The sequence below is a fragment of the Arvicanthis niloticus genome, chromosome 24 (genome assembly GCF_011762505.2).
Source record: "Arvicanthis niloticus isolate mArvNil1 chromosome 24, mArvNil1.pat.X, whole genome shotgun sequence".
NCBI lineage: Eukaryota > Metazoa > Chordata > Mammalia > Rodentia > Muridae > Arvicanthis > Arvicanthis niloticus.
In genome coordinates, this window is record NC_133432.1 from 15,734,107 (window position 1) to 15,756,000 (window position 21,894).

Sequence of the window (21,894 nt, forward strand, 5' to 3'; positions counted from 1 at the left end):
ACCCCAGTGGACAGCCATCCCCGAGCACCCATGCAGGCGTGGCTCTGCTGTCAGCCTTGGCTGACTTTCTGTTACTTGCTACCAAGAACTCTGGCTCACAAACACTACCTTGCACCAAACTGAGACATGTCACATGACACTTATGAACACAGAGTATGTGGAGGCCAACATGGCAGCTGGCTTGTACCTGAGGCAAGCTGCTGCCAAGGGAGGGGCTGGGATACACAGGTCTACACCACACCTCGAGCCCACAGCACCAGCAATGCAACCCCACCCCAAGGTTGACTGTCCTGCGTCATGTGGTCCAGCACCATGCAACACCTGCGGATTTGATTCTGGGGATGCACAGGAAGGCTGGGAGGTGGGAATGATACACAATGCCTGCCCTCTTGGCCGGTGGAAATGTAGAGGAGGCAGAGAGGCTGCCTCTTAAGCTATCTCGGGGAACCTCATACCTTGGCCCGGCCTGGCTGGCCCAGAGTTCACAGGGCATTCCCTAGGAACAAAGGAGCTGTATGGCCCAAGGTCACACTACCAAGTCCTTTCCAGTGCCCCCATGTGCTGGGTGGCCCTAAAGCTAAAGACTCTATGACCTCACCCCCATGAGTGACCCCACACACACAAGTGGCCCCACCCCCAGAAATGACCCCACCCCCATGAGCGACCCCACCCTCACTGGTGACCCCCATGAGTGGCCCCGCCCCCACGGGTGACCACACCCCCACTGGAGACCCCATCCCTAAGAATTTATCCAACCCACTTTTCACATCTTCTACCCTCAGCCTCGTTTGGTGCCAGCTTGGAAAACAAATACAAATTAGGAAAACAAGTTGGCAGGTCCTCAACACATGAAATACAGAATCAATGAAGATCTGCGATCCTACTCCTAGGAGCCCAAAGAACTCAGGAGTCAGACGGGCATGCCTGCGTGTTGAGAACGACCCCATTCCCAACAGTCACAAGGTGGAAACGCCCAGTAGCATGGCCTGCCCATTCAATGAGAGTGCTTCTTAGCCAAAAGGAAAAAGACAAAGAAAAGAAAAACAGGATATGACATAAACCACACTAGATGACTCCAGGGATGTCACATTGAGTAAAGGGATCCAGACACTTAAGACAACACAGTGTGTGACCAACTCACACAATTGTCCACAGGGGCACAGCACAGGTCAGAAAGGAAAAGGGTGGGTACCCAACCCCGGCACACACAGGCTTTATACAGTCATGATACAAGGAGGCAGAGTGTTCCGGGCAGAGAGCATCATCCCAACAAAAGCCCAGGGGCGAGACTACATGTTCTATGTCTGAGAACACCACTGAATTAGACTGAAGGGGGTCACTCAAGGCCCCACAGACCACGGTGAATTCGAACAGATTCTGTTCCAGGAACAATGGGGAGCCCCAGAAGGTGACAGAGGGACAGTACAACATCCGCGTTTTTGCCACGGGTAGCACAGCTGGCGAACCACTATAAATGTCCAAGCTAGAGACAGACTGTGGGATGGGGCGACAGCAACTGGGAAGGGAAGTGAGCAGATGGCAGAGCATCGGGTAGGAGCCAGACAGAAGCCTCACAAGCTTGCAACAGGGAGGGACGTCTTCACACACCTCATGGTGGAGTGGCTGCAGCCTGGGGGACAGCAGGGTCCTGGCTGCACAGCCTGCCAAGAGGAACCTGTCTAGGCAGCGCCAAAGGAGAAGCCTGGAAGGCAAGAGGCTCTCAGATGGCAATCTCAACAAGACTGCCTCCACGGAGCAGTGTCACTCTGCAGGGGCAGGGATTAGCTGAACCCAGGGTGTGCATTACTACAGTCACAGCCTCTGGCCGGGACATCCTCCAAGGCCATTCCTGTGCATCACGCACCTTAGGTGGCACACACGCCCAAATCCTTTGCCCACTTCCTTCTCCTCACAATGCTGGCCAGCACAACAGACACTGTGACCAGCAGAAGTGGGCAGCCCCAGTGATAAAGGGCTCACCTGTGTCCCCGCCCCATGGCAGCAACCTCCTTCTGGGACTGCAGACAGGTATGTGGCATTCTGAGACACAGCCATTGGCCTAGCTTAGACACGGGAGATGGAATAAGGGGGAAGTGGGGGTGACAGCCATGGGGCACCCACTGCCATCAAACTTATAGTAGAAGGGGGGGGGGCTTATCCCAGAATTAGAATGTGTGTAGCAATCAGAAGTCAGAGCTCCTATCCACCATGGGCTCAGGGCCCCTGTTCAGGCTTCAGAACCCAGACTGCCTGAGCTGGGGAATCCCAGGAGGACATGGTATAGCCCAGTTCCCACAGATACCTAAAGCCTTGTGGACAGGAACCACAATGGCTACACACTCTGCCTGACAGATGTACCTCCCTGCTCCTGTGTTTCTGTGAGAGCCAGAAGTTGCCAGGAACCCCATATTGCCACATGGGGAGGCTAGCAATGCCTTCTCTAAGGGTTTCTGAGGCTCCTGACCAAACTTAGGCACTGGGGACAATTTTAAAGGCCCCCAACCCTGTACCCACATCATCTTCCCACCACACAGGACTCCTCCTCCCCGGCCCCACCCCTGGCTGGATCAAGCACATGGTCAAAGCAATGGAGACTGAAAGCCAAGTCACAGTTTCTTGGTCACTGAGTAGAAATGATGCCAACAAGAGCCACCCAATCCTAGAGAGCTCCCCTGTCAACAGTGCCACATAAGCTACTGTCCCAAATGGCTGGACCAATGCCAAAGACCAACTCTACCCTTTACCCTGCTGTGCATCCTTGGGCTGGGTATAGACTTCTCTGTGCTTCAGGTAGGAGGCTTCACCGGGAAGCTACTGATGAAGAGTTGCAGGCCAGTCTTTCTTTACCTCTAGAAAGCCACTGTTCCAGGGGAAGGGCTTCAAGCCCTCTAGATTCCATGTGGCCCTCACAGGGTCTCCCTTTCTTCTGCACAGCAGTTGAGTCTCCATCATGGTCCCTGCTGATGGTGTCTGCTGTGGCTGAAGGCTGTGAGCCTGACACCAAACACACCTGAACCATTCAACGGATGGGGAAACCACAGCACAGAGAGAGGCGCTCCTCTGCCCAGGACCATACAACATCCAAAGGCCTTGGCTACCTGGGCACTGAGAAACTACAGCTAAGTGTGGGCCACAGGTTCTGGTACTTAGCCACATGGGTGTCCCCTGGGCTGCAGCCAACAACCAGCTCCTGCCAAAGCAGACAGAGTCACTTCTTCCTCATGGCTTTCTTTGTGCTTAATTTTTACTATTGTGTGTGTGTGCGCATATGTGTGTGTGTACACATGTGTCTATACACACAGAAACCAGAGATCAAACCTGGGTATCACCCCCAGGAATACAACCACCTGTATTTTGAGACAGGAGCTCTCACTGGGACCTGGGATTCCCTGAGGAGCTGGGCTGTGTCTGCCTCCTCAGAGCTGGGAGTACAAGCACACGCCGTCATGCCTGGCTCGTCTCCCTGGGTTCCAGGAATGGAACTCAGGTTCTCAGGCATGCGCCACCGGTGAGCATCTCCCCAGCCCACTACTTAACTTTAAACTGGGGAAAGGGGAGGCTAAACCATAGCTGGTGACCCCCGGCCATGCAAGTCTCTGGTCCCCACATCAGGTTCTGCCCACTCCTCCCCAGCTCCTTCTCCTCAGGCCCCAGCCACCCTGGGTAGCCTCAGATTTCCATCAAGTCCTCCCCTCCATCTGGCCACCTCCGTGACCACTGCCCACAGAGAGAAAGCATCAGAATGGGCTGGGGTCTAAGTGCCAGGGGCAAGGGGTAGTGACACTTGCTGGGTGGCCCTGAAGCCTTCTGCTTACTCCAGGTCCTGGTCCAGTGACGGAGGGAAGCAAATGGCCACAGCCAGTAGGGAAAGCCAGGCCCGTCTCTCAGCAGGGACACAGAGACCCAGGTCCTTACAGCTTGGGCAGCCAAGCTTAGGTCCTGCACAAGAGAGACTCAGAGCCCAGGTGACACACAAGCAGGTGGCCAGAGACAGTGTCAGCTACGATAGGGAAGAGGGAAATGACGGGCATGGGGGAGGGGGTCTCCGGGCAAAACTTCACAGGCAGAAGGCTCTGGAGATCGGCTGCACACTAAGAAAGCATTGAACACTTCCACACCATGCAATTCAAAACACTGAGGTAATTATCACAATGTGGGCAGACACACATGTAGGCACGAACACTCATGCCTCCTCCAAGAGGCCCTTGATAGGACTCCCTATAGGCCCCAGAGACGCCATGCCCAGCATAATGAGCGTAAGATCCCCTCTCTAACCCACCTCAGCCCACAAAACCTGAGGCTAGCTGGGCTTGTCCAGAAATAACTCATAGCCTGCTGGGCTGCAACCCACCAGCTCGCCGTGGGCCTAGACTAGGAGACATCTAGTTTTCTCAGAACATCTAGTTTCATGCGAGGCACGAGACCCTGCAAGCCAGACAGGGCCAGAGCCCCACTTGCCCACCTGTCCACCTAAGCACACATTTGCCTGCCTGGCCACTGGAAACTACCTGTCTGTCCCTCCCTACACACAGTCCTCAGGATGCTTCTGGAGATATCCAGGAGAGATCACTGATAGCCTGAAAGGAATAGCAGACTGCCACCTGTGGATGTGTCTCTGCAGCCAAACATCGCTGGTCACTAGCTGCCCAGTCATAGGACCCCTGCAGTGCAGTTCCCTGTCCCTGATGTAGGTAGCGCTACCCACCCCATCTTCCCTGCTAGCCAGCAGAGAAACCTGTGGCCACCTGGACACCCAACTAAAAGAACACCCTGTGGATCAGCACAGTCAGGGCACATACACAGGCGCCAGTGATGGCCCAGCAACTCCGCAATGATCGAGAAGAGACCTGACATCAGACAACAATCAAGAATCTGGAGACTCTGAAGCCAGGAGCCAAGGGCAATAAGTACCCAGATACCCTAGATCCCAAGGGCAGTTTCAGTGACTTTGCCCACCGAGGATCCCAAAATGGACAGGGCCAGATCACTAAGGATCCAGAGAAGAGGGCCTAGACAGGAGACAAAAGAGGATTTGCCAGGCCCCACAGCACGCAAGCCAGGCAAGATTATGGATAGCACAGACCCAGGAACTCGGCTGCAACTCAGTAAAGTGGCTGGGAGAGCACGTGGAGCCCAAATATTCCAGGTAAAGCCAGAAAGCCAGCTCCACTTCTAGATATCTCTCAATGCAGTCTCTGAAAAGAGGTGACTACCCAGTAACCCAGCCTGCCACTCAAATACAGAGGTGGCCCCAGGTTCCAAGACAGACCCATCTGTGCCTTCAGCCAGCCAGTTTTGCAAACCTCTGGCAGCAGCCCGTACAACAGGAATGCCTACAACAGGCAAAACACTCATGCTAGGCCCAGTGCCCTGGTGACCGGATGTGTAGCCCAGTGAGCCATCCATCCACAAGCTTTATTTACCTCAAAGAGACACACTAACTGGTCAACATCAGGCTGGTTGGGGGTCTACACCAGCTCTTTCTATACCCTGTGGAGGCAGACAGCGGCGGGCCCAGCCTCCTCTTAGCACACTCCAGTCTCCCTGACAGCTAACCACAGCACCCTATGGCTAGCCCCAGCTCAAGAAGCGGGCCTCAAAATCACTATATAGCTGAAGAAGACCTTGAACTTCTGATCCTCCTGCCCACAGCTTCCTAAATGCTGGGGTCATAGGTGGGTGTCACATTAGTAGGGCCCCTGCAATGATTCTGTGCGCACATCAGAAACAGTGAGCTCTCCCACACGGGGCTGCTAAGTGCAGACTTCAAAAGAGAGAAGACCAAGTGCCTGGATCCAACTGGGCCTGAAGCCCTCATTAGTCACATGGAACTTTTGTGCTAAACCTAAGAAGGAACAGAGAGTCCTCCCACTGCCACGAGGAGACCAGAGAGAGCTGTATCCTGAGATACTTCTACGTTCCCTCGGCTCAGATCTCCAGCCTCACGGTCCCTCTTCCATACAGAATAGAGAGAGCAAGGCGGAAGTGGTTAAATGAGCATCTGGGGTGGGAGCCGGAGCAGGCGTGCCAGACTCCTCTCCTCACCACTGGTGACTCTAACAGGGACATGGGCCTTGTAGACTGTGCCTGCTCCTCACAGATCTTGCAGATCTGGGTCAGTCCTTGGCGGCAGACACAGTCCACTGCTGGCAGAAACTGAGAGCCTCCGTGAAGACTCTGCAGGAACATGGGAGCCTCTCTGCAAAGGGATGCCTGACCATGGGTGTGGAGCCCAAGCTGATAAACAGGCCACCCTGAACAGCTGGGCCACACACCTGCCTTCACCATATCCCTCCTCTACCTTGACAGGAGCTCAGTTTTCTAGAACATAAAAAGAGGTCAGCCAGGCATGGTATCGCACACCTTTAATCTCAGCGCTAGGGGGCAGAGGCAGGTGGATCGCTGTGTGTTCAAGACCAGCATGGTCTACATAGAACCACCCAGCCCCTGGTGGGGGTGGGCAAGACACCCTAAAGGCGTCTGTGTCCCTAGGCCTCTCCCTTTTATTTTCCATCTGTGTGCCTGCCACAGCTCCATGTCACAAGGTGGAAGAAGAGACTCTTCCCACAGGGCAATACTGCTTCCATCTCAGGGTCTAAGTGGTCACCATGGTAACAGACCAAAGTGAATAGCTCTTGCCATCTTGGTGACCAGCCCTCTCATCAAGCTCTGCTGGCGTCCTACCCAGTCATCTGACAGCCTGGCCTGAGAGCCATCTAAAACACTGTCCAGGTGCAGAGAGAAGTACAGAGAGGCTGAATAAGTGTCCAAGGTCACACAGCAGGCAGGCAGTGAGCCCAGGTAAACCTACTCCAGATACTGGGTTCCGGGCCAAGTCTTTCCTAAATTGCTATGAAAAAACACAAGGAAGGTCCTTCAAAACACAGAAATGGATTCTCCCACAGCTATGGAGGCCTGATGGGCTGTACCCAAGGTTCCTGGGCATGTCGGAAGCCTCTTCCGCCCACAGGAAGTCCAAGTGTCCTTCCTATGGCCATGTTGGCCCATTCTGTCTCCTTCCTGAGACTCTCTCCTGATTATGATGGCACTGTACAGGGATTGCAGCCACCCAGGAAAGTCACAGTGATTCTATCTGCAGTCACCCTACAAAAGACCTCATTTCTAAATGCTGACACAGGATCTGGGGTACCCAGACTTGAACAGACCCCTGTGCTCTAAATTAAACTCAATCTGAGTCTGAGGCTCCCTCAAGCCCACAGCTAGGCCCCACAGAGTCCTTGTGTAGCCAGGGAGGCCAAGCATGAAGCCACATGCAGGAACACCAAGGGGCATGGTCCTGGCCCAGCAGCCCCTCTGACTGGCAGGAAGCCAGGGTCTCACGCCCAAGGCTCTTGGGAGAGGCCAGCTCCGTGACTCACCCACTCATAGGCCAAGAGGCTGGAGGTGCTTGCAGAGAGAAGAGAAAAAGGCAAAGCCAATGACCCAGCTGGGACCTGTGTGCTGCTGTATAAATAGGATGACCTCTACCTACCCCTCCCCCCCCACCTCTCTCTCTCTCTCTCTCTCTCTCTCTCTCTCTCTCTCTCTCTCTCTCTCACATACACACACACACACACACACACACACACACACACACACACACACACGAGGGAACATTAACCCTGACCTTGAAGGGTTCAGGGCAGCTCAGTCATGGTAACGAGCAGGTCAGTCATTCCTAGTCTGCTGGCTTCCTCACTGGCCATCCCCCTGGGACCTGGCTGAAAGGGCCTGCCATGACATCATAGGCGGGGGCACTATGCTGGGAGCTGGGAGGAGGCTGGACCAGGGGACAAAGGGCGCATTGTCAAACAAGACTGGAGGCAGGGGGCAGGTCTTCTGAATGCCTGGCTCAGAGTGGCAGGAGAAGCCACTCCTGGTCTTCCAGAACAGGGCGGGCAGCCTGGGACGTGTCTGTGCCAAGGAAAAAGCTTTGCCTGGGAAGTGGGCCTCCCAGGGCTGCTCAGGGCCTACCCTGAGCCAAGGATAAGAACATGGCCTTCTGGGGAGGAAGCAGGATAATCCCCTAAGCACTATCACCCTGAAGGCGGACAGACACAAAAACTCTTTATCCCCTTCACGATGTGTGTCTGCTGTGTGTCTTTCGGGAGCTACTTAACCCTCTCTGAGCCTCACAGGACAGGATGATTCTGGGCTCCAATGAGGCCAATAAATGCTCACAGCCTCTCCCCCCAGGCAAAACTGGCCATTACACCCACCTAAGCAAAGAACCCTCCCTTTCTTTGACCCTGACCCCCAACTCCATGACTTCTATCAAGAGCTGAGCACCCAGCAAACACAAAGGATGCCCCAGTTTCCCACAGTGAGTGCCACAGGTCATCAGCCCAGCCAGTTTGAGAAAGGTGGATCCTGTCTCTACATAAGAGAGACACACACCACATACATTCATGCATTCATCACACATACATATATACACACACCCTACACATATACATACACAAACTCATACCCCCACACACATATACACACCCTACACATACACCACACACACACCACATACATACACCACACACACACACACACACACACACACTCTACACATACAGCACACACTCATTCACACACACACACACACACCACTCTAAGCTGACACCCCTCAGTCTAGGAACAGGCCTGGGGTACTGCCCCTAGACACCAAGTGACAATTCCCAAGAGGCGGATGTTGCAGGCACAACTGAGGAAATTGTCAGGGCACAGACAATTAGACCCCTAAGCTCCTATACTGGCACCTATAAGCCAAGTGATCACATCAGGAGGGCGGAGGCTTTGGGTGGAAGTACCGGTGTCCTTGAAACAGAAGCCGCCCATAGGCAGCTGCCTGAACCCCTCCACCAAGTGAGGCTGCAGCTGGAACAGACCAGCCCTGAATGGGTCAGCATCCAACCTGGCCCCCACCTGTTCACACCTTGATAGTGGACAGACAGCTCCCAGAACTGAGCAGGGCAGGCAGCCTAGAGCTCAGAAGCACCAGCCTCTGTATAAAGACAGACCTTAGAGGGACTCAAGGACTTTGACAGGAGAGATATCAAGAAGTCCCAGGTGGGGACAAACACACAGGACCAGGGAAACGCAGAGGCACATCTCAGCCTCTCAAGAGGCCACTGGAGCAGGAGGGGCAGATCGTCTCCGGGAAGGTAGGTGGCACAAGTTCAAAGGTCCCGACAAAAGACCTCATCTGAGGTCTCCAAGTGACAACAGCCCACAAGCCCAGGAGGCTAGAGAACTCTCCACACTTCCTCCCTGCTTCTCCAACCTCTGCCCAAGGAGGTAGAGGACCCTACACTCTCTGACCCAGAAATAAGCCTGCACCACCCCACAGGACAGCAGCCAGCATTTGAGTGGGAGGTGTTTCCTGTGTCTGAACACTTAGTCCCAGGCACTCGAGCTTTTAGGGCATGGAACCTGGCTGGGGGGAAGTAGTTCGCTGGGGGCTGAGCCCTAAGGTTTCCCAGTTAGGCACTACTTCCGGTCTGCCCTCCACTTTCTGACTGTGGATGCAGTGACCACCTGCCTCAGCTTCCCCGCCATGATGGACTGAACCCATTAAACTGTGAGCCAAGACAAACCCTTCCTTCCTTCCCTAACCCCCTTCTCACCCAGCACTTGGTCACATTTACAGAAGTCATTAAGGAGATGGCAGAAAGTCCCCCAGACTGTAGCCCTGAATCCCCATCCCAACCCTGCGGGGTGCAAATAACCTACGCAATTCTCCTGTTCACTTTGTCAACTTGACATAACCTAGTGTCACCTAAGAAGAGGGAGGGAACCTCAACTGAGAAAATGTTCCCATTGACAATGCCTATAGACGCGTCTGGTCTGTGGGACAGTTTCTTGATCCATGATTGATTTGAGAAGGCCCAGCCCATTATGGGCGGTCCCAACACTAGGCAGTTCATCTAGAGTTGTCTGTGAAAGCAGACTGAGTGAGGCATCTAGAGCAAGCCAGTAAGCAGTGTTCCTTCATGGCCCCTGCTTAAGTTCTGGCCTCCAGGTTCCTGCCTCCTTCCTCCATGGGTTTTGACTTGGGGATATGTGAGCCAAACTGGTTATGGTGATTTACTAGAAACCCTACCTAAGACAGACCCACCTGGGTATCAAGTGACCAAGCTCAGTAGAGTGCGCCCATTTTAGGGGGTGGCCACATGCAGGCTCTGCCCAAGCCTCAGAGGAGTTTCCATCTAGAACCAGCAGTTCCTGAGAGACACCATTCACACCTAAGGCCAATGACAGAGCAGATGAACCTCAGAGACCATGCCAATGACAAGAGCAGACAGACCACGAAGACCACACCAACGATACAGCTAGCAAACCTCAAAGGTCATGCCAACTGCAGAACTGGCGAACCATGGGAGACCACGCCAACAAGAGAGCAAGCGAAGTATGGTGATCCCACCAATGATAAAGCCTGCCAACCATGAAGACTCTGTCGTTACTCTGCCAACGACAGAACACGCCACAGTGGTCAGGCAACATCTGAGAATTAGAATGCGCACATCATTGGTGAAACAGACAAACCATGACAATCACACCGACCCGTGACGGAAGGCGAACCACTCGATCATGCTGACCTCAGAGCAAGGTCATTGCGAGCAATCACGCTGAAAAACAGGTGGACCACAGCAGCCTACCACACTATCAGCCTATGGCAGGCAAGATGGCAGAATGGGTAAGGTCCTCTGCAACCAAGCTTGACACCCTGAATTTTACCCCTAAGACAGCCATGGTGAAGCAGATAACCAATATTCCAACAATGATGTGATAAAACTTTTCTGTTGTTTTCTGAGACAGAGTTTCTCCGTGTGGTCCTGGATGTCCTGGAACTTGCTCTGTAGACCAAGTTAGTCTTGACCTCAGAGATCCACCTGCTTCTGCCTCCCCAGCAGTGGATACCACAAGCATACCACCATACCCCACTAAGTATAATGAAACGTTTTCACAAGCGCTCAGTTCAGGTGACTACTGACCTAATGGTCACACAAGCCCCACAAAGCGCTGACCTCGCTCACTCCATCCTACAGATGAGGTCATCACAGCTCTGGTGGCTGAGTCAAATTACCCAGCCTGTAAGGCAGATGAAGGCACAAACTCAGGACAGCCTGGTCTTGGGAGCTATGTTCCTTCCTTCACATTTATGTCAAGGTACAAGGAAACTTGTAAAGCTATTCTTGGGGGTGCCACTGCAAGCCCCACGATCTCATGTGCCCTTCAGAGATGCCCCAATGGCTTGAATCATCAGGAGTTCAACTTCTCAAGGTCAGAGACGGGCAAAGGACACTGACCCAACCAGCCATAGTCACACCTTCAAATACTTGCTGGGAACATAAGCATGTATGCATGTATGTATGTATGCATGTATGTAAGTGTATATGCATCCAAGCGTGGATGTGCACAAGTGTGCATGCTCACAAGTAGGCTCAATGAGCAGCGGCTGACACAGCTCCTCCATCCCATAGCCAACCTTGCTCTGGGCTTCCATGCAGGCTTCTCAGAAGCAGGGACATCATCCATACTCTCCACAGGACAGATTCAGCCTCTACCCGGCCAACACCCTTCAAGCAGACACAAGGCCTCGGAACAGTAGTGGCATGTACAGGCCCCACTTCAGGGGCCCTTCCTGAGGACTGGGGAGTCCCAGGACAACTGGCAATGGGCAACTACCATGGTGGCCTAGATGAAAAAGGAAGCCCCAGATGACTGCTGCTGGCTAGACAAGAGAGGTCCTGAGCCAGCATCAGCGGCATTTGGTGTCATTTACAAACACAGAACCATTGCCACCCTCAGCAGAACACTGGTCCTCCCACCCTGGTCCAATCCCCAGGCCACGCTGGGCAGTGTCAAGGACCCAGGCTCAGGGGAAATGGGACAACAGGCTTGCAGGAGAGACCAGGGGAAGGCCTGTGCCAGCCCAGGGTTCAAATCTCTGCAAAGCAAGGGGGAATAGAAAGATTACTTATCGGTCTATCCCTGAACACCACTCAGCACTGTAGCCACTGAGGCTCCCATCTCTGCCTCAAGGCAAACCTGGAGGCTGAAGGGTTCCAGGGCTTGACCAAGGAGGTATGTCCTGCCAGGCTCAGGCTATACCTTGAACTTCTGACTGACCCCCATAACTCCGTTAATACTGCTACCCCAAGATGGCTCATACCCACTGCTGGCCCAAGTAAGCCAGCTGTTGTCATCATCATCCTCACCAGCAACCACAACCCTAGTCAGTACCACAAACCCACCCTGTGCCAGAGAACTGAGTCATCAGGTCCTTCAGACCATATGATTTGATAAGTGCCCACTTGCCAGATGGAAAGACTGAGACTCCAAAACAGGAAGTAGCTTGCCAGGGTCATCTAACTTGAGTTCTTCCAGAAAGGTGCTATTCCTCCTCCTATTACCTCTACTCCCATGGAGCCCCATCACTTCTTTCTACACTCAGGGAAGTAAGACTAAGCGTTAGGGTGGCACACTGAAAGCTACATAATAGGAAACAAGATTGGGTGAACAACCAGTGTCTGAGGCAAATGAGGCGTGCCTTCTGGAACCCCCCAGAACAGCCTGAGCTTGGGGATCCTTGGGAGCTGCATCCCAGCTGCCCCCACCAGGCCTGGAGAAGTCCATCCCCCGCCCTGGGCTTGCTGCCGCAGGCTGCTGTGAGCTCCGGAAGCCTGTCCAACTTTCCAATGTTTACCCCTCTCTCGCTGCCAAGGCCCTGGGCAAGCCTGGGCCGGTGGCCCTCATTTCAAACCAGACAGGGCACTGAGCCAAGCTCCACTTCAGTGGGGAGGCAGGCTGGGTCCACAATGCCTGCACCTGGCTCCCCCCAGCCCAAGCTCCCAAGTCCCCACACTCTGATCCAGTCACCCCATGTCCCAACCTACACAGTTCTATCCCACCACGCACAGAGTAGACAGATTCAAGGCAGGCTTCCGTAAAGGACACAATGTCTGTATCATACATCCCCTCCCAGGGCCACCAGGCAGCACCCAGTGCCTCTTCCGGATATCAACAACTTTTCCCGATAAGATAACCTACTGTCCCCATGCACAGGACCCTGAGACACATCCTGCCTTGGGCCTCTCCATCCACCCAGCTGGCTGACAGGGGCCCACAGGAACCAGGGCCATCATACCTCAAGCAGGGCTGGGACACCTTGCAGGCAATTCCAGTGGTCCCCAGGCAGTGCCCCTTGCCCACATCCTGCAAATCATGGCCCTCTGGTCTGTGGTACCATCCCTGGCGTCTGGGGATATGGGAACCCCCAACCAGACAACTTCTCTTACCAGTGCATGGCCAGCAACAGCCTGAGTGGGCTCCACACAACTTGTAGGAACTGTCCCACGCGGCAAACGAGGGCCGGCAGCGTGCCAGCCCAGGTCAGCATGCCCGGTATCCGAGGCCCGACCCACAGGCGTCTAGGGGCCAGCCCTTGGCCAGCAACAGGGCCATCCTCCCTCCAGACCAACCGGGCAAGGGGCGGCCCCACACAGCAGCCGCACCCCTTCCCGCGAGACTTGGGCTCCCACCCCGGCTGGGGAGGCCCTGGTGGGGACCAGTAGCCTGCCAGGCCCCAGGCTTCTGTCTTAATGTCCCCGAAAATCAGGGCACCGGAGGCATGTCAGGGATACCCTGCAGGGTGGTGTGACCCACTGTAGGCCACCACCAAGACTCAGGCCCAGCTCTTCGTCCGCCACCCAGGCCTATAAACACAGAATTACATAAGTCCACTCTTGTTCCAGAGCCAAAAGTACCGAGCTGCTAGCAGCCTTGGCAGTCGGGACTAATTCCTCATCGCCATGGTAACCCTGGCGGGCTTCCAGCCACTGGGGCTCAACACTGCTAGGCCTTTTTATAGCTTTTGAGAAGCCCTCTCCCTCCTTGTTGCTGGCAGGGGGACCAGCGCCAGCCACGTCCCCTCCTTTAACCATTTCCTCTCAGCCAGCCCTGACGTCTTCCAGTCCTGCAGGACCAGATGGCCAGAGGAAAATGCTCCCGTCCTTCCCGTCCTTCCGATCTCAACTAAAGGAAACAGGGCCTGGGGCTCAGGGCCCGGGTCATCTTGGTGACAGGCCCAGAAAAAGGCAGAGCCAAACGCACACAGAGGCCAGAAGAGATGGCCGGATGCTTGGGCAGGCGTCAGCACTGGCTGTGACTTGTTGGGTGACTCACCTCAATCCCGACCTCCTTTGGGTGTGGGCAGAGCATCTTCTCAACACTGGCTGGCTCTGCAGCTGTGGGGCTCTGGGCAATAGCCCTGAGATGTTAGGACAGTGGTCTCCCTGATGCTGCAGTCTCTTAATACAGTCCCTCATGTTATGGTAACCCGTGACCATAAATTTACTTGTGTTGCTACTTCATAACTGTAATTTTGCTGCTATTACGAATCATGACGTAAATATCTGTGTTTTCCCATGGTCTTAGGCGACCCCTGTGAAAAGGTTGGGACCCACATGTTGAGAACCACTCTGTTAGGGACAACCTCAGGGTCTCAAGTGGCTTCCACTTCTATCCCCTGTTCACAGCACCCAGCAGTCAGGCCAACAGTGTGTCCCCAAAAGAGACCCTGCATGATGCAAGCCCCTCCCCACACACACACCAAGCAGAAAGCCCAGGCCATACACACAGCCTGTAGCTTGGCCAAATGTGGGGCCAGAATGGGAACAAGAAAGGTCTGAAAGATGAAAAAGATGAGGCCAGGGAGGGGCCAAGAGGAGGAGACACGGGCTCCAGCAGGGGCTTCAATTATAGCCACAATCCCAACATCACCCACCTCAGGAGCCACTCAAGATGACCAGTAATGCTGTACTCAGCAGCACGACCACAACCACACCATGCAGGGTGCCCAGGGTATGGCTGTTCCTTAGAGCATGACAGAAAGTGGCCCCCACCTTCCACCGTGAGCCCAGGAGAAGCTATGTGAGACCCAAAGGAAGCAATCCTAGAAAGCGACTGCCCTGGGACTTGAACCAGGGTCTTGGTGGTACCCAAAGTGCCGCGGCCAGCAAGAAGCCACTAGTTGGGGCTAGAGAGTTGGCTCAGCAGTTAAGAGATTTGGCTCCTCTTCCATAGGGCCTGGGTTCAATTCTCAGCACCACATGGCAGCTCACAACTGTCTGTGACTCCCGTTCTAGGGGATCTTACATCCTCACACAGACATGAAGACACACAAAGGCAAAATATCAATGCACATGAAATGAAAATAAATAAAAAGACTTAAGGAAATATTGTAAAATCAACGACTCACATATGAAGAAGAGGAGAGGAGAAAGAGAAGAAAGAGGAGGAGAAGGAGGAGGAGGAAGAGAAGGAGGAGGAGGAAGAAGAGGAGGAGGAGAAAGAGAAGAAAGAGGAGGAGGAGGAGGAGGAAGAGGAGAAGGAAGAGAAGGAAGAGGAGGAGGAGGAGGAGGAGGAAGAGAAAGAGAAGAAAGAGGAGGAGGAGAAGGAAGAGAAGGAAGAGAAGAAAGAGGAGGAGGAGGAGGAAGAAGAGGAGGAAGAGGAGGAAGAGGAGGAGGAGGAAGAAGAGGGAAGAAGCCGCCACCAGTCAGCTCAGGTCTGAGGCAGATTAACACAGAGCAAAAGCCTGTGGCCACTGAGGATTCTGAAAGCCCCACAGCCACAGGAAGACCACCGAGGAGACATCTAAGCCCTTGTAGTCCAAAAGACCCTGACATCTCTCCTGAATGCCCTGTGATGCCCATACCCCAAAGAAGAGCTTTCAAAGGCTTCTACAGACCCAACTCCACTGGCAGAGGTGGAGTGCCCACCCTGCAGCCATCTTTTATAGGCAGGGGAAACTGAGGCATTAAACAATGGGACAACTAAAGCCCATCTCTTCAGCCAAGATGCAACCACCGTCCTCCTATCCCTGGCTCTCACTGTGACACCAGGAGACTGAAACCCAGAACAAAGCCATAGCCACAACATCCAAACACCACCAGGAAGCTGTGGCTGGGGTGTCCCCCATTTTCTGCCCTGCATCTATTTCAGCAGAGGCTTCAGGAGAACCCTGTCTTTCACAAAGGCTACCCTGAAACCCACAAGTACAGTTTCAATCCCCACTGGGTCAGATCACAGAGAGGGGCAGGCGGATCACCCAGACATATCCTTTTCTGTAGTCATGCCCGCTGCTCTGTCTTCTCATAAGATACCAGGCAGCTTAGTGTTTGTTAAATGACTTAATGATCATGTATCATCAAAAAAACAGAAAGCCAGGCAGTGGTGGCACACACTTTTAATCCCAACACTTGAGAGGCAGAGGCAGGTGGATTTCTGAGTTGGAGCCAGCCTGGTCTACAGAGTGAGTTCCAGGACAGCCAGGGCTATTACTTGAAGAAAACAAAAAACAAAAACCAGAAGCAGCTACGGCAGAGCCTTCCAGACAGTATCATCATCATCCTGGGCCGGAAACACCACCAGCCAACATCTACAACACACCACTCCCAGAAACCTGGCTGCTTCGTGCAGCTCCACGTGGTGGGAAAGGTTGGTGAAGGTGGTCAAATCCAGGTTACAGGCTGGGACTCAAGTCAACAGGAACCAAAGAGGAGACTAGATGCAGGGCAAGCTGCCTGTGGCTTGTGACATGGCCAGCCAAGAGCAACAGAGAGGAGACCTGGAGCCTCAGAGAAACTATGGCCAACACAACATACATACTTACCAAGCAAGGTTCCTGGCCGGGGGGTGGGGGGAGGGGGGAGGGCAAAAAAAAAAAAAAAAAAAAAACCAGGAGAGAGCAAGAAACTGCCCACACTCCTCCTTCTACCACCTTTCCCCAAGCCTGGGCACTCAAGCTCAGTGGCCATGCTAGACTCAGTTTCCCCATCTGTAAAGACAGATGGCTAAGACAGTCTATGGCTACATCTCCATGAAGTGGAGTATAATCACATGGTGAAAAGAAATGAAAACCAACATATGTGGGGACCTCAGAGAAGAGCACCCCAAAGACACATAACAAGAAACAAACACACAGCAAGGTCCCATCTAAGAGTCTACCCAGGGGCAGGCTAGCCACAGGGCCTGGGGCTGGAGGCAACATCAATGAGCCTGGGAGGCCACAGGGTGACAAGCAGTTCGTAACCAGACAGGGGTGATCAAGGCACAATTCTCGGTGCTCACAACTGACACACTGGTCACCCGTTGAAAATGTTTCCCCTCACTAGGTATGGTAGTGCATGCTAAAGCAGGGGAAGCCGAGGCAGGAGGACTCCACAAGTTTGAGGCCAGCCTAGGCTACAGTGAGGTCTGCTTAAGAGCAGTCTAGGATAGAGACTCAGACTCTTATCTCAAAGGGAAAAAAAGGTTAATCTCACATGTTATCAAACACGATCTCAGCACTTGGGAAGGCTGAGGCAGGAGGACTGCTTTGAGGTCAGGCCAATGTAAGATACACAGTAAAACAACAACAAAGGTAAATCTCTACCTGAATAAAAACCAAGTATCAGAGGTGTGGAGTGCCACACACAAAACAAATGAGGGCTGAGCCTAAGCAAGGCACCCCACACCCCAGGACTCCTGCCCCCATGCCTAGAGCTGCTGGGCAGATGTTCAAGAAACATGTATGCATGGAGCACTGTGCGCACGGCAGCAGTCACAGACTCTTCCAACATACATGAAATTAAAATAAAACCTGCATGTGCACTCGCCCCTGTGGCCACAGTGATAGACCAGCTACTGAGGGGTTTGAGATAGGAGCTAAAGGAGGTCCAAAACCAGAGTGTGCAGGGCCACAGTCCCTCCCTAGTTGTGTACAGGGGACCCTTCAGTCCTGGTGCCTGACGTCCCTCAGCTGTGGCACATGTCCCTATACTCCAGCCCACAGAGTCTCCTTGGGGTCTCAGGGCATTTGACACGATGTTGTATCCATCACGATTCAGGGTGCTCCAAGACCTTCTACCCAAAGATCACATCTCATGACTCAACTGAGCTATAGCCCTCTCCCCCTCCCCTCCCCCTCCCTCTCCCCCTGAGCCCAAGGAAACCAACAGGAACACCACTACCAAGCCAAACAAAAGCCACAGGCCCATATTATTGCCCACTGCCTGCCAGATTCAGCAAGACAGACCATTGAGCCCAAACCCCTTCCAGGTAGGCATGAAGTACCCAGTTCTACCCCAGAAAGGAATATCCTATCCCCTGCTGCAGGCACAGGAGACTTCCCACACTGCACTAGAATAATACTTGGCCCAATACCCATAGCTCAGTAGAACCAAGGCTGTGGTACACCACCCTATCCCCAAAGGGGTCATCCTCTCCAGCGGCTGTACCAGCCGATTAGGCCTCCCTCAGCAGCAGACACAGCAGAGCCTTAGAAGGCAGTAGCCTCTGCCCAGGGTCCTGAAAACTCATACCCAGGCAGCAGTGACAGAAACATGAGGCACCCAACATTCCCACAAGGACTTGTCCATACAAATAAGCACCATGATACCTCACAATATTCCCCCAAGGACACAGCTATCCCCATATCACAGATGGAAAAACCGAGGCAGTTAGCAGGCAGACCTGCCTCTGGAGCAAAATGGCAAGTTCAGTCACTAACCACTGAAAGTTGCTGTCCTTTGGTGTTCCCCAGGCCCTGCTGCACCTGAAAGATCGATCATTCAGGAACAGAGACTGTATATAACCCCGGGCCCCGACCTTCTCAAGCAGCATCTGCAGAGGTGCCAGACATGACTTCCCCAGACTTGGATCTTTCTGGAACATTCCTTGAGACATTTGCCCAGATCACAGAGGGAGAAAATAGATACCTTGAGATAAAAGTCACAGGTCATATAAAAAATAAAAGAAGAAGAAGGTGACAGCTAGCTACCCCAACAGGAAGGCTCTGGCCCATATGGTTGTTGTTTTCTGTCTTAAGATGCTTCATGCTGCTGTCTGGCTTTCTGAGTGTCTGGCACTGTGCTCAACCCCAATCCCTAGCCCAGGCGCACTGCCTGGCTTCCTGAGTCTGGGACACCCCTGAACACACCACGACCACCGCCCTTTAGCCACCTCTCCCTGCAGGGGAAGAAAGGTGTTGAAGAATTCACTGGGGAGAAAACAGGCAAGAAAGGGGCACCCTCCTGGGTTCTGGGTGCCTCTCCTTCCCCTGGGGTGGCAGGAGTGGCTGCCGGTAAGGACAAGCACCATAGAAGGGAGCAGAGCTGAGACAGTGGCAGCTCCCCCAAGGCGGTGTCTGTACTCCTGGACGGAGCTGGTTCGGCTGTGCCTCAACACGTCCTCTTCGGGACTTTCCACTCTGAGCACACATGGTTACTTCCCTCTGGCGTCTGGCGTGACCTTAGTGCACCTGCCCCGACTCAGGAGCCCTAAGCCCTACTACTTACACTCATGCCTCTTCTCACACCTTCTGGCCCTCCCTCATCAGCCTTGATGACACTTACTTGGGAATCTGATAGTCCCTCAGGGCACTCACAGTATCTACTTGTCCAACGCTCTGATCCTACAAGTGAAGTCCGGGACACTTCACATGCTCAAATGCAAATGAATTCCTGAAGTAGGGGGAAAGCCCATAACAAACCCAGGTTCTGGTTCCCTGTGTGAAAGGCACCCCAACGCCATGTAGCTGAGTCGCCTCTAACTGGTTGTGGTCATGTCATTCCCCACCCTGTCCTGTCACCTTCAAGTCCATCCACGCCACCCACAGCTCTGCTTTTACACCAGGGATTTGAAAGTGATCAGAATCCCAGAGCCCTGCCCTACCACCCACCAGCAGTAGGAGCCCACTCAGGTCTTCCTCCCCCAACCTCCTGTCTCTGTAGAATGGGCGTGATGATGCCTGTCAGAGAGAGGAGACACAAAGCTAGCTTTGTCCTTAGTGGGATGCAAGGTCATAGGAAGAACTTCACTGTAGATTCAAGGCCATTACGCAGGATGACAGGATTGTTCCCCCTGCCACTCAACACAGGAAAAGTACCTAAGATGCCCCACACAGGAGAACCTAGAGGCTGAGGCAGGAAGGATCAAGGCCTGAGAGCTTTGTGACTTCGGTGTACTAAACCTCTCTTGCCTGTGTCTCATGCATAAAAGGGGACATAGCACTCGAGAGGGTTTGGAGGTTAAATAAACTATCATTAACTGCACTGTGGGTGCTATTATAAACCCCGCTGCTATTACCATCCCTGTCATTGTCTCCACTCCTGGTGACTTCAGAACTGGAGTCAGCTTACTGAGCCTTCCATGGGATAAAGCCAAGACCAACCCAGCACACAACCCTGTGTGGACGCCACCCACACACCCAACCACCAGGCCCACAAAGGCCCCAAAACAGCGTTTCTGCCTCCAGCTGGGGCCACCGACCACCGTTAGACGGAGGAGACACATGTCGGAGCCAAAGATTAAAAACAAGTACAATTATCGGGCAGGCATCCATCCGTAATTACGACTCTGATGTAATTAGGCACCCCACTAACTTCATTACTTATTTATTTACGGGATTGCTTATTTGATTTACGGGCCTTCTTCCCCTGAAAAGTCGTCTTAGCCGACACCCCCTCAGGCAAGGAAGGGGGGGTTGTAAAGAGAGGGAGGCCCTCCTCTGCCGCACCCCCCTTTCCTGGGCTTCTGAGCAGCTGGCCCCTGCCTTGCCCCACAACAGCTCCCCAGAACTCTGTGTGATTTCGCTGGAGATAGCAGGCTAGCTGAGAGCAGACCCTTGGCAGACCACAGCTTGACATTGACTTCACAGTACTGGGTGCCAAAGGACAGGGCTTAACCCGGAGGCCTGGGCTCTCCTCCACACCCTTGGCTCTGAAGCAAAGGAAACCCCGGAGAGAAAGCTGAGTTCTGGCCCTGCCTGGCCATCAATTCTTGGCACAACCCTCCAGCTCAGCAAATGCATCTATGTAACACTCAAGTCAGAACTTCCTGACAGAGGGAAGAAAGTGTGCAAGCTGTAGTTCTGACTGGCAATTGTCCTCCTGTGGGAGAGATCATATGACCTCTATGTGCCTCAGTTTCCTCCTCTGCTAAATGGAAATGTTCAGAACAGCCACCACTTGGTAACCCTGAAAGCCACAATTCAACAACACACCAAGGTCCTGGTCCGCATAGCAAGACAAGAAAAAGTTAAGTCATCGATCACCTGGTGCTACAAAGAGATGACAGAGCCAGTACTGGCAGGTGTGTGACCGTCTTATCCATCCAAGCTTTCCGCCATCCACCAGCTGGCCAGACACAAAATCAAAATGCAGCCAATGTTGAAATGCAATCGAAAACTGAGACAGTGTTCTCTCTGGCGGCCAATGGAGCAGACAATCTCAAGTGCAGACGGGGAAGCAGGACAACAACAGTCCCCACACCCCGCTGGTGGGAACACAAAGTGAGACAGTGCTTCGTCCAACAGCCCAGTGGCTTCTCCACACTTACCACGCACCTAGCAACCCACTCTAAGAAACGTATTCAGGAGAAACAGAACCACGCACGTTCACAGAGACTCAAGCGGGAATGGTCTGGGGAGCTCTCTTCGAACCACAGCTAGGGACGGCCAGACCAGCAAGCTGCCAGACACTGCAAGATGGAACCATCCTCGGCAAGAGGAAAAAGTGAGCCAGCAGTGTGAAAAACAAGGGCAAACTCAGAACCGCCATGTGCGAAGAACAAAGCTAGGCACACTCTGTGCAAGAATGCATATTCACAAGTGTGTGCGCACACGCACACACACACACAAGTTTGCACATGGCAATCCCCATTTCATTTCTCAACTTCCACATAAAGGCTCTGGACTCTCCTGACATAAGAGCATCAGGCAGGACAGGTCTGACTCAAAGTCACATTTGTGCCTTTCTTACTAAGTCATTTATATCAAATCACTTTATTTCCTTTCTCTCAGTTTCTCCATCTACAAAGAAAGAAAGAAAGAAAGAAAGAAAGAAAGAAAGAAAGAAAGAA

General features: G+C 53.3%; 1 protein-coding gene across 15 annotated transcripts in view; it reads right to left on the minus strand.

Annotated features, from left to right (window-relative positions):
• Ncor2 (nuclear receptor corepressor 2) overlaps positions 1 to 21,894 on the minus strand; it is a 160,775-nt gene that overhangs the window by 109,610 nt on the left and 29,271 nt on the right. Inside the window, exon 1 of one of the 15 annotated variants that reach the window (XM_076922943.1) lies at positions 13,293 to 13,671. The exons of the other annotated variants lie outside the window; for them this stretch is intronic. The gene's annotated coding sequence lies outside the window, so the exon portion shown is untranslated. Of the gene's footprint in view, positions 1 to 13,292; positions 13,672 to 21,894 lie in introns of those variants that run through there. 15 annotated transcript variants of the gene reach the window in all.